Source organism: Schistocerca gregaria, chromosome 6, assembly GCF_023897955.1.
Source record: "Schistocerca gregaria isolate iqSchGreg1 chromosome 6, iqSchGreg1.2, whole genome shotgun sequence".
Classification (NCBI taxonomy): domain Eukaryota; kingdom Metazoa; phylum Arthropoda; class Insecta; order Orthoptera; family Acrididae; genus Schistocerca; species Schistocerca gregaria.
This window is the reverse complement of record NC_064925.1, coordinates 182,670,962-182,684,568: the sequence shown is the minus strand read 5'-3', so window position 1 is coordinate 182,684,568 and position 13,607 is coordinate 182,670,962. Positions and strand designations below refer to the sequence as shown.

Here is a 13,607-nt window from a genome sequence, read left to right as displayed (position 1 = left end):
CTGCCACTTACTAAGAACGACACCTCGCAGTAATTAGTTCACAAATTAGCACTCGGCAGGCCTTGTGTTCCTCGCCAGAGCTGTGTAAACCTACGTCCAAGCCGAACCATGTTTGACGCGACGCCATAACTATATATACAATTTCAGATGGCTCCTCGAATGTACTCGCTTCGGCGGTACATATACTAATATTGGAACGATACAGAGAAGATTAGCATGGCCCCTGCGCAAAATCTTGAAGCGTTCCATATTTTCTTTCGCAATCTCACTCTCTCATGCCTCACATCAGCTGCTAATACCATCAGCCAACTACACAAGTTTCGCTTCATATCTGCACCCACTTGTCACAAACTATGCTCTCCATTTACGCAGTTCTCCTCCACTTTCTTTCATTCACAACAGAACATGACAAAACTGGCAATAAACCTATCCCTTACATCACCAATGCACATCTAAAATGTCACTCTAATAACAAGTCAGCAAGCACACCAAAACCACAAGTACATGTCACTAGCACCCCTTCAACACAAATCACAGCCAGGCTAAGCCTAGCACAGGCAAAAGCCTCTTCTCTTCCTCAGTATCACACTCAGCTGTCACAGCATCTCTTGCTACTGTCTCAATCATGTCATTTCATAACACACACCTACTGCCACACACAACATTTGGAAACCTTACACCAACTTTACACAAGATAGCTGCATGTTCCAAATCTTTCTCACTCACATACTTTCACTTAGACTACTGCTTAAATACACTCTAGCGCTCTAAAATTAGCTTGCATTACCTAATATTTATTTTTCTCTAACGCCTACAAAGCTTCTGGTGCCTGTAAGCCACTATCACATACTGTCTGCACACAGACCCACAATATTTATCTTTATTCATCTTCATGGCTGCAGCTGATGCCATAATTGTTTGAGCAGCATAAACAAACATGTGAAGGAAGGTGTATCTTTCATCATTAAGTGTGCAAGCTACCCCTTTACAGGAAGTTTATGTAACATTATGTTTCAAGTAACTTTCCTAGTGGCCTTGCTATCCAGCTGCAGCCTCATAATACAGACTGCAGGTGACACCTCATCAGGTTCTTAACTGAAGCATGTCTGCCTGTGTAATAAGCCACTGCCCTTCACATAAAAACCAACTATTACTGCAAATCTGTGGTGCATCAGCATGTCATGTACAAATTTCACTGGTGTGACCCACAAAGTATTTTCCCACATGTCTGGCAATCTGCCATTACATACAGTTACTTAAATAAAATCCAAAAGTGTCAGCCAATGAATACCACAACACTGAAGTGTTTAGACAGCAGACCAGTATGCTAATATTAACATATAGCATTTAGATGCCCTGTGTACACCTGGATCAACACAAATATATCACCTGGTATTGTACTGAAAACGGAACTATGTCCATCATTCCTACTACTATCTCACACAAGTCGCATTAACCCATCCATGCCCTGGTAATGACCTACACTGCTGTGTTTCAAAGTGTGCAATACGAATGCTGTTTTTAATGGTTCGTGAGGCTACTGTGTCTCTTCTTGCAGTCACTATTGTCTTCTTTCGCCATTGGATGAATAGAACCATGCTTGGTCTCTGTGGAGTTCCTCAGTAATTTACATGGTCACAGGCTGTGTCTTCTTGTGTTGTACTTGATGTGTGAGTTAAAAGTTGCATTGCATATGAGCACTCTGTAATTAAATCGATAGGTATCGTAAGAAAGTACCACTGCAAGAGTAATGCAATTTGTGTTAGCAGTGAAGACAGTTTGGCCAAAATATTCGCTTGTTTTGAGAGTCTTGAAGACCTGCTACCTGCTCCAGTCAGAGTCATTTATCCCACACATTAGAGAAGTGTGTTTCATACGTATGCCTATAAGACACTAAACTCGGGATGTGAGAACATGGCGACAATAGCTGCCAACACGTCTTGCTGCCGCCTAGCGGCAGCTGTGTGAAACTGCTGCTGCTCTAGGTGGATGGTGCGAGAGCAAACGACTCTACGATCTAAGTTTTACACCCAAAACTGCCAAATCTACAGTTGACAGAGCTGCCACTTACTAAGAACGACACCTCGCAGTAATTAGTTCACAAATTAGCACTCGGCAGGCCTTGTGTTCCTCGCCAGAGCTGTGTAAAAATACGTCCAAGCCGAACCATGTTTGACGCGACGCCATAACTATATATACAATTTCAGAGGGCTCCTCGAATGTACTCGCTTCGGCGGTACATATACTAAAATTGGAACGATACAGAGAAGATTAGCATGGCCCCTGCGCAAGGATGACACGCAAAATCGTGAAGCGTTCCACATTTTTTTTCGCAATCTCACTCTCTCATGCCTCACATCAGCTGCTAATACCATCAGCCAACTACACAAGTTTCGCTTCATATCTGCACCCACTTGTCACAAACTATGCTCTCCATTTACGCAGTTCTCCTCCACTTTCTTTCATTCACAACAGAACATGACAAAACTGGCAATAAACCTATCCCTTACATCACCAATGCACATCTAAAATGTCACTCTAATAACAAGTCAGCAAGCACACCAAAACCACAAGTACATGTCACTAGCACCCCTTCAACACAAATCACAGCCAGGCTAAGCCTAGCACAGGCAAAAGCCTCTTCTCTTCCTCAGTATCACACTCAGCTGTCACAGCATCTCTTGCTACTGTCTCAATCATGTCATTTCATAACACACACCTACTGCCACACACAACATTTGGAAACCTTACACCAACTTTACACAAGATAGCTGCATGTTCCAAATCTTTCTCACTCACATACTTTCACTTAGACTACTGCTTAAATACACTCTAACGCTCTAAAATTAGCTTGCATTACCTAATATTTATTTTTCTCTAACGCCTACAAAGCTTCTGGTGCCTGTAAGCCACTATCACATACTGTCTGCACACAGACCCACAATATTTATCTTTATTCGTCTTCATGGCTGCAGCTGATGCCATAATTGTTTGAGCAGCATAAACAAACATGTGAAGGAAGGTGTATCTTTCATCATTAAGTGTGCAAGCTACCCCTTTACAGGAAGTTTATTTAACATTATGTTTCAAGTAACTTTCCTAGTGGCCTTGCTATCCAGCTGCAGCCTCATAATACAGACTGCAGGTGACACCTCATCAGGTTCTTAACTGAAGCATATCTGCCTGTGTAATAAGCCACTGCCCTTCACCTAAAAACCAACTATTACTGCAAATCTGTGGTGCATCAGCATGTCATGTACAAATTTCACTGGTGTGACCCACAAAGTATTTTCCCACATGTCTGGCAATCTGCCATTACATACAGTTACTTAAATAAATTCCAAAAGTGTCAGCCAATGAATACTACAACACTGAAGTGTTTAGACAGCAGACCACTACGCTAATATTAACATATAGCATTTAGATGTGAGAGTCTACTATTTTGACAGCACTTTGAATCCCATCAATGTGATACAAGTCGATGGTGTTCACAATTGCAGCTGATGCACCTCTCATCCTGTGTCTAGGAGAAAGATTGGACAAACTCTGCATGCAATATTCATCATGTTACATACACAGAAGCTCTACCACATAAGCAGATACAGAGCCAGTCAAGACACAAAACACTAGCAAGCTTCAAGATTTCAGGAATAGACAACTACATCACAAACCAGTTTGTGTCACATTGACACCAGTAGCTACTCAGTTATTAACTGCTTTCAAATACTAAATCTATCACTCTTTGTTCTGCACTAGCAATTCTTCCTGCAATAACAACATTCACCAACCTGGATTACAGCTGATTGACATTTCACAGGAACATAACTACAGCTACTAACACAATGCTAACCTGGTTTCTCTTACCACATGTCCCCTCGATATTTTAGGCTCATTCACACACCTCAATCACAGTGTTTCACTGTTGTCAAGTAGACCTGCCCTGTGTACACCTGGATCAACACAAATATATCACCTGGTATTGTACTGAAAACGGAACTATGTCCATCATTCCTACTACTATCTCACACAAGTTGCATTAACCCATCCATGCCCTGGTAATGACCTACACTGCTGTGTTTCAAAGTGTGCAATACGAATGCAGTTTTTAATGGTTCGTGAGGCTACTGTGTCTCTTCTTGCAGTCACTATTGTCTTCTGGCGCCATTGGATGAATAGAACCATGCTTGGTCTCTGTGGAGTTCCTCAGTAATTTACATGGTCACAGGCTGTGTCTTCTTGTGTTGTACTTGATGTGTGAGTTAAAAGTTGCATTGCATATGAGCACTCTGTAATTAAATCGATAGGTATCGTAAGAAAGTACCACTGCAAGAGTAATGCAATTTGTGTTAGCAGTGAAGACAGTTTGGCCAAAATATTCGCTTGTTTTGAGAGTCTTGAAGACCTGCTACCTGCTCCAGTCAGAGTCATTTATCCCACACATTAGAGAAGTGTGTTTCATACGTATGCCTATAAGACACTAAACTCGGGATGTGAGAACATGGCGACAATAGCTGCCAACACGTCTTGCTGCCGCCTAGCGGCAGCTGTGTGAAACTGCTGCTGCTCTGGGTGGATGGTGCGAGAGCAAACGACTCTACGATCTAAGTTTTACACCCAAAACTGCCAAATCTACAGTTGACAGAGCTGCCACTTACTAAGAACGACACCTCGCAGTAATTAGTTCACAAATTAGCACTCGGCAGGCCTTGTGTTCCTCGCCAGAGCTGTGTAAACCTACGTCCAAGCCGAACCATGTTTGACGCGACGCCATAACTATATATACAATTTCAGAGGGCTCCTCGAATGTACTCGCTTCGGCGGTACATATACTAAAATTGGAACGATACAGAGAAGATTAGCATGGCCCCTGCGCGAGGATGACACGCAAAATCGTGAAGCGTTCCACATTTTTTTTCGCAATCTCACTCTCTCATGCCTCACATCAACTGCTAATACCATCAGCCAACTACACAAGTTTCGCTTCATATCTGCACCCACTTGTCACAAACTATGCTCTCCATTTACGCAGTTCTCCTCCACTTTCTTTCATTCACAACAGAACATGACAAAACTGGCAATAAACCTATCCCTTACATCACCAATGCACATCTAAAATGTCACTCTAATAACAAGTCAGCAAGCACACCAAAACCACAAGTACATGTCACTAGCACCCCTTCAACACAAATCACAGCCAGGCTAAGCCTAGCACAGGCAAAAGCCTCTTCTCTTCCTCAGTATCACACTCAGCTGTCACAGCATCTCTTGCTACTGTCTCAATCATGTCATTTCATAACACACACCTACTGCCACACACAACATTTGGAAAACTTACACCAACTTTACACAAGATAGCTGCATGTTCCAAATCTTTCTCACTCACATACTTTCACTTAGACTACTGCTTAAATACACTCTAGCGCTCTAAAATTAGCTTGCATTACCTAATATTTATTTTTCTCTAACGCCTACAAAGCTTCTGGTGCCTGTAAGCCACTATCACATACTGTCTGCACACAGACCCACAATATTTATCTTTATTCATCTTCATGGCTGCAGCTGATGCCATAATTGTTTGAGCAGCATAAACAAACATGTGAAGGAAGGTGTATCTTTCATCATTAAGTGTGCAAGCTACCCCTTTACAGGAAGTTTATGTAACATTATGTTTCAAGTAACTTTCCTAGTGGCCTTGCTATCCAGCTGCAGCCTCATAATACAGACTGCAGGTGACACCTCATCAGGTTCTTAACCGAAGCATATCTGCCTGTGTAATAAGCCACTGCCCTTCACCTAAAAACCAACTATTACTGCAAATCTGTGGTGCATCAGCATGTCATGTACAAATTTCACTGGTGTGACCCACAAAGTATTTTCCCACATGTCTGGCAATCTGCCATTACATACAGTTACTTAAATAAATTCCAAAAGTGTCAGCCAATGAATACCACAACACTGAAGTGTTTAGACAGCAGACCAGTATGCTAATATTAACATATAGCATTTAGATGTGAGACTCTACTATTTTGACAGCTCTTTGAATCCCATCAATGTGATACAAGTCGATGGTGTTCACAATTGCAGCTGATGCACCTCTCATCCTGTGTCTAGGAGAAAGATTGGACAAACTCTGCATGCAATATTCATCATGTTACATACACAGAAGCTCTACCACATAAGCAGATACAGAGCCAGTCAAGACACAAAACACTAGCAAGCTTCAAGATTTCAGGAATAGACAACTACATCACAAACCAGTTTGTGTCACATTGACACCAGTAGCTACTCAGTTATTAACTGCTTTCAAATACTAAATCTATCACCCTTTGTTCTGCACTAGCAATTCTTCCTGCAATAACAACATTCACCAACCTGGATTACAGCTGATTGACATTTCACAGGAACATAACTACAGCTACTAACACAATGCTAACCTGGTTTCTCTTACCACATGTCCCCTCGATATTTTAGGCTCATTCACACCCCTCAATCACAGTGTTTCACTGTTGTCAAGTAGACCTGCCCTGTGTACACCTGGATCAACACAAATATATCACCTGGTATTGTACTGAAAACGGAACTATGTCCATCATTCCTACTACTATCTCACACAAGTTGCATTAACCCATCCATGCCCTGGTAATGACCTACACTGCTGTGTTTCAAAGTGTGCAATACGAATGCTGTTTTTAATGGTTCGTGAGGCTACTGTGTCTCTTCTTGCAGTCACTATTGTCTTCTGGCGCCATTGGATGAATAGAACCATGCTTGGTCTCTGTGGAGTTCCTCAGTAATTTACATGGTCACAGGCTGTGTCTTCTTGTGTTGTACTTGATGTGTGAGTTAAAAGTTGCATTGCATATGAGCACTCTGTAATTAAATCGATAGGTATCGTAAGAAAGTACCACTGCAAGAGTAATGCAATTTGTGTTAGCAGTGAAGACAGTTTGGCCAAAATATTCGCTTGTTTTGAGAGTCTTGAAGACCTGCTACCTGCTCCAGTCAGAGTCATTTATCCCACACATTAGAGAAGTGTGTTTCATACGTATGCCTATAAGACACTAAACTCGGGATGTGAGAACATGGCGACAATAGCTGCCAACACGTCTTGCTGCCGCCTAGCGGCAGCTGTGTGAAACTGCTGCTGCTCTGGGTGGATGGTGCGAGAGCAAACGACTCTACGATCTAAGTTTTACACCCAAAACTGCCAAATCTACAGTTGACAGAGCTGCCACTTACTAAGAACGACACCTCGCAGTAATTAGTTCACAAATTAGCACTCGGCAGGCCTTGTGTTCCTCGCCAGAGCTGTGTAAACCTACGTCCAAGCCGAACCATGTTTGACGCGACGCCATAACTATATATACAATTTCAGAGGGCTCCTCGAATGTACTCGCTTCGGCGGTACATATACTAAAATTGGAACGATACAGAGAAGATTAGCATGGCCCCTGCGCGAGGATGACACGCAAAATCGTGAAGCGTTCCACATTTTTTTTCGCAATCTCACTCTCTCATGCCTCACATCAGCTGCTAATACTATCAGCCAACTACACAAGTTTCGCTTCATATCTGCACCCACTTGTCACAAACTATGCTCTCCATTTACGCAGTTCTCCTCCACTTTCTTTCATTCACAACAGAACATGACAAAACTGGCAATAAACCTATCCCTTACATCACCAATGCACATCTAAAATGTCACTCTAATAACAAGTCAGCAAGCACACCAAAACCACAAGTACATGTCACTAGCACCCCTTCAACACAAATCACAGCCAGGCTAAGCCTAGCACAGGCAAAAGCCTCTTCTCTTCCTCAGTATCACACTCAGCTGTCACAGCATCTCTTGCTACTGTCTCAATCATGTCATTTCATAACACACACCTACTGCCACACACAACATTTGGAAAACTTACACCAACTTTACACAAGATAGCTGCATGTTCCAAATCTTTCTCACTCACATACTTTCACTTAGACTACTGCTTAAATACACTCTAGCGCTCTAAAATTAGCTTGCATTACCTAATATTTATTTTTCTCTAACGCCTACAAAGCTTCTGGTGCCTGTAAGCCACTATCACATACTGTCTGCACACAGACCCACAATATTTATCTTTATTCATCTTCATGGCTGCAGCTGATGCCATAATTGTTTGAGCAGCATAAACAAACATGTGAAGGAAGGTGTATCTTTCATCATTAAGTGTGCAAGCTACCCCTTTACAGGAAGTTTATGTAACATTATGTTTCAAGTAACTTTCCTAGTGGCCTTGCTATCCAGCTGCAGCCTCATAATACAGACTGCAGGTGACACCTCATCAGGTTCTTAACCGAAGCATATCTGCCTGTGTAATAAGCCACTGCCCTTCACCTAAAAACCAACTATTACTGCAAATCTGTGGTGCATCAGCATGTCATGTACAAATTTCACTGGTGTGACCCACAAAGTATTTTCCCACATGTCTGGCAATCTGCCATTACATACAGTTACTTAAATAAATTCCAAAAGTGTCAGCCAATGAATACCACAACACTGAAGTGTTTAGACAGCAGACCAGTATGCTAATATTAACATATAGCATTTAGATGTGAGACTTTACTATTTTGACAGCTCTTTGAATCCCATCAATGTGATACAAGTCGATGGTGTTCACAATTGCAGCTGATGCACCTCTCATCCTGTGTCTAGGAGAAAGATTGGACAAACTCTGCATGCAATATTCATCATGTTACATACACAGAAGCTCTACCACATAAGCAGATACAGAGCCAGTCAAGACACAAAACACTAGCAAGCTTCAAGATTTCAGGAATAGACAACTACATCACAAACCAGTTTGTGTCACATTGACACCAGTAGCTACTCAGTTATTAACTGCTTTCAAATACTAAATCTATCACCCTTTGTTCTGCACTAGCAATTCTTCCTGCAATAACAACATTCACCAACCTGGATTACAGCTGATTGACATTTCACAGGAACATAACTACAGCTACTAACACAATGCTAACCTGGTTTCTCTTACCACATGTCCCCTCGATATTTTAGGCTCATTCACACCCCTCAATCACAGTGTTTCACTGTTGTCAAGTAGACCTGCCCTGTGTACACCTGGATCAACACAAATATATCACCTGGTATTGTACTGAAAACGGAACTATGTCCATCATTCCTACTACTATCTCACACAAGTTGCATTAACCCATCCATGCCCTGGTAATGACCTACACTGCTGTGTTTCAAAGTGTGCAATACGAATGCTGTTTTTAATGGTTCGTGAGGCTACTGTGTCTCTTCTTGCAGTCACTATTGTCTTCTGGCGCCATTGGATGAATAGAACCATGCTTGGTCTCTGTGGAGTTCCTCAGTAATTTACATGGTCACAGGCTGTGTCTTCTTGTGTTGTACTTGATGTGTGAGTTAAAAGTTGCATTGCATATGAGCACTCTGTAATTAAATCGATAGGTATCGTAAGAAAGTACCACTGCAAGAGTAATGCAATTTGTGTTAGCAGTGAAGACAGTTTGGCCAAAATATTCGCTTGTTTTGAGAGTCTTGAAGACCTGCTACCTGCTCCAGTCAGAGTCATTTATCCCACACATTAGAGAAGTGTGTTTCATACGTATGCCTATAAGACACTAAACTCGGGATGTGAGAACATGGCGACAATAGCTGCCAACACGTCTTGCTGCCGCCTAGCGGCAGCTGTGTGAAACTGCTGCTGCTCTGGGTGGATGGTGCGAGAGCAAACGACTCTACGATCTAAGTTTTACACCCAAAACTGCCAAATCTACAGTTGACAGAGCTGCCACTTACTAAGAACGACACCTCGCAGTAATTAGTTCACAAATTAGCACTCGGCAGGCCTTGTGTTCCTCGCCAGAGCTGTGTAAACCTACGTCCAAGCCGAACCATGTTTGACGCGACGCCATAACTATATATACAATTTCAGATGGCTCCTCGAATGTACTCGCTTCGGCGGTACATATACTAAAATTGGAACGATACAGAGAAGATTAGCATGGCCCCTGCGCAAAATCTTGAAGCGTTCCATATTTTCTTTCGCAATCTCACTCTCTCATGCCTCACATCAGCTGCTAATACCATCAGCCAACTACACAAGTTTCGCTTCATATCTGCACCCACTTGTCACAAACTATGCTCTCCATTTACGCAGTTCTCCTCCACTTTCTTTCATTCACAACAGAACATGACAAAACTGGCAATAAACCTATCCCTTACATCACCAATGCACATCTAAAATGTCACTCTAATAACAAGTCAGCAAGCACACCAAAACCACAAGTACATGTCACTAGCACCCCTTCAACACAAATCACAGCCAGGCTAAGCCTAGCACAGGCAAAAGCCTCTTCTCTTCCTCAGTATCACACTCAGCTGTCACAGCATCTCTTGCTACTGTCTCAATCATGTCATTTCATAACACACACCTACTGCCACACACAACATTTGGAAACCTTACACCAACTTTACACAAGATAGCTGCATGTTCCAAATCTTTCTCACTCACATACTTTCACTTAGACTACTGCTTAAATACACTCTAGCGCTCTAAAATTAGCTTGCATTACCTAATATTTATTTTTCTCTAACGCCTACAAAGCTTCTGGTGCCTGTAAGCCACTATCACATACTGTCTGCACACAGACCCACAATATTTATCTTTATTCATCTTCATGGCTGCAGCTGATGCCATAATTGTTTGAGCAGCATAAACAAACATGTGAAGGAAGGTGTATCTTTCATCATTAAGTGTGCAAGCTACCCCTTTACAGGAAGTTTATTTAACATTATGTTTCAAGTAACTTTCCTAGTGGCCTTGCTATCCAGCTGCAGCCTCATAATACAGACTGCAGGTGACACCTCATCAGGTTCTTAACTGAAGCATATCTGCCTGTGTAATAAGCCACTGCCCTTCACCTAAAAACCAACTATTACTGCAAATCTGTGGTGCATCAGCATGTCATGTACAAATTTCACTGGTGTGACCCACAAAGTATTTTCCCACATGTCTGGCAATCTGCCATTACATACAGTTACTTAAATAAAATCCAAAAGTGTCAGCCAATGAATACCACAACACTGAAGTGTTTAGACAGCAGACCAGTATGCTAATATTAACATATAGCATTTAGATGCCCTGTGTACACCTGGATCAACACAAATATATCACCTGGTATTGTACTGAAAACGGAACTATGTCCATCATTCCTACTACTATCTCACACAAGTCGCATTAACCCATCCATGCCCTGGTAATGACCTACACTGCTGTGTTTCAAAGTGTGCAATACGAATGCTGTTTTTAATGGTTCGTGAGGCTACTGTGTCTCTTCTTGCAGTCACTATTGTCTTCTTTCGCCATTGGATGAATAGAACCATGCTTGGTCTCTGTGGAGTTCCTCAGTAATTTACATGGTCACAGGCTGTGTCTTCTTGTGTTGTACTTGATGTGTGAGTTAAAAGTTGCATTGCATATGAGCACTCTGTAATTAAATCGATAGGTATCGTAAGAAAGTACCACTGCAAGAGTAATGCAATTTGTGTTAGCAGTGAAGACAGTTTGGCCAAAATATTCGCTTGTTTTGAGAGTCTTGAAGACCTGCTACCTGCTCCAGTCAGAGTCATTTATCCCACACATTAGAGAAGTGTGTTTCATACGTATGCCTATAAGACACTAAACTCGGGATGTGAGAACATGGCGACAATAGCTGCCAACACGTCTTGCTGCCGCCTAGCGGCAGCTGTGTGAAACTGCTGCTGCTCTAGGTGGATGGTGCGAGAGCAAACGACTCTACGATCTAAGTTTTACACCCAAAACTGCCAAATCTACAGTTGACAGAGCTGCCACTTACTAAGAACGACACCTCGCAGTAATTAGTTCACAAATTAGCACTCGGCAGGCCTTGTGTTCCTCGCCAGAGCTGTGTAAAAATACGTCCAAGCCGAACCATGTTTGACGCGACGCCATAACTATATATACAATTTCAGAGGGCTCCTCGAATGTACTCGCTTCGGCGGTACATATACTAAAATTGGAACGATACAGAGAAGATTAGCATGGCCCCTGCGCAAGGATGACACGCAAAATCGTGAAGCGTTCCACATTTTTTTCGCAATCTCACTCTCTCATGCCTCACATCAGCTGCTAATACCATCAGCCAACTACACAAGTTTCGCTTCATATCTGCACCCACTTGTCACAAACTATGCTCTCCATTTACGCAGTTCTCCTCCACTTTCTTTCATTCACAACAGAACATGACAAAACTGGCAATAAACCTATCCCTTACATCACCAATGCACATCTAAAATGTCACTCTAATAACAAGTCAGCAAGCACACCAAAACCACAAGTACATGTCACTAGCACCCCTTCAACACAAATCACAGCCAGGCTAAGCCTAGCACAGGCAAAAGCCTCTTCTCTTCCTCAGTATCACACTCAGCTGTCACAGCATCTCTTGCTACTGTCTCAATCATGTCATTTCATAACACACACCTACTGCCACACACAACATTTGGAAACCTTACACCAACTTTACACAAGATAGCTGCATGTTCCAAATCTTTCTCACTCACATACTTTCACTTAGACTACTGCTTAAATACACTCTAACGCTCTAAAATTAGCTTGCATTACCTAATATTTATTTTTCTCTAACGCCTACAAAGCTTCTGGTGCCTGTAAGCCACTATCACATACTGTCTGCACACAGACCCACAATATTTATCTTTATTCGTCTTCATGGCTGCAGCTGATGCCATAATTGTTTGAGCAGCATAAACAAACATGTGAAGGAAGGTGTATCTTTCATCATTAAGTGTGCAAGCTACCCCTTTACAGGAAGTTTATTTAACATTATGTTTCAAGTAACTTTCCTAGTGGCCTTGCTATCCAGCTGCAGCCTCATAATACAGACTGCAGGTGACACCTCATCAGGTTCTTAACTGAAGCATGTCTGCCTGTGTAATAAGCCACTGCCCTTCACCTAAAAACCAACTATAACTGCAAATCTGTGGTGCATCAGCATGTCATGTACAAATTTCACTGGTGTGACCCACAAAGTATTTTCCCACATGTCTGGCAATCTGCCATTACATACAGTTACTTAAATAAATTCCAAAAGTGTCAGCCAATGAATACCACAACACTGAAGTGTTTAGACAGCAGACCAGTATGCTAATATTAACATATAGCATTTAGATGGCCTGTGTACACCTGGATCAACACAAATATATCACCTGGTATTGTACTGAAAACGGAACTATGTCCATCATTCCTACTACTATCTCACACAAGTTGCATTAACCCATCCATGCCCTGGTAATGACCTACACTGCTGTGTTTCAAAGTGTGCAATACGAATGCTGTTTTTAATGGTTCGTGAGGCTACTGTGTCTCTTCTTGCAGTCACTATTGTCTTCTGGCGCCATTGGATGAATAGAACCATGCTTGGTCTCTGTGGAGTTCCTCAGTAATTTACATGGTCACAGGCTGTGTCTTCTTGTGTTGTACTTGATGTGTGAGTTAAAAGTTGCATTGCATATGAGCACTCTGTAATTAAATCGATAGGTA

General features: G+C 42.1%; 4 non-coding genes and 2 pseudogenes across 4 annotated transcripts; all 6 read left to right on the top strand.

The window, feature by feature from the left end:
• Positions 1–161: 161 nt before the first annotated feature.
• On the top strand, positions 162–255 carry LOC126279749 (U6 spliceosomal RNA; annotated as a pseudogene).
• Positions 256–2,221: 1,966 nt separating this feature from the next.
• LOC126279377 (U6 spliceosomal RNA) lies at positions 2,222–2,328 on the top strand. The gene has a single exon (XR_007550860.1). It is a non-coding gene; the product is annotated as a U6 spliceosomal RNA (small nuclear RNA).
• A 2,477-nt stretch (positions 2,329–4,805) lies between these two features.
• On the top strand, positions 4,806–4,912 carry LOC126279668 (U6 spliceosomal RNA). The gene has a single exon (XR_007551134.1). It is a non-coding gene; the product is annotated as a U6 spliceosomal RNA (small nuclear RNA).
• Positions 4,913–7,389: 2,477 nt separating this feature from the next.
• On the top strand, positions 7,390–7,496 carry LOC126279667 (U6 spliceosomal RNA). Its single transcript, XR_007551133.1, has one exon. It is a non-coding gene; the product is annotated as a U6 spliceosomal RNA (small nuclear RNA).
• Positions 7,497–9,973: 2,477 nt separating this feature from the next.
• Positions 9,974–10,067, top strand: LOC126279747 (U6 spliceosomal RNA; annotated as a pseudogene).
• Positions 10,068–12,033: 1,966 nt separating this feature from the next.
• On the top strand, positions 12,034–12,140 carry LOC126279376 (U6 spliceosomal RNA). Its single transcript, XR_007550859.1, has one exon. It is a non-coding gene; the product is annotated as a U6 spliceosomal RNA (small nuclear RNA).
• Positions 12,141–13,607: the final 1,467 nt, after the last annotated feature.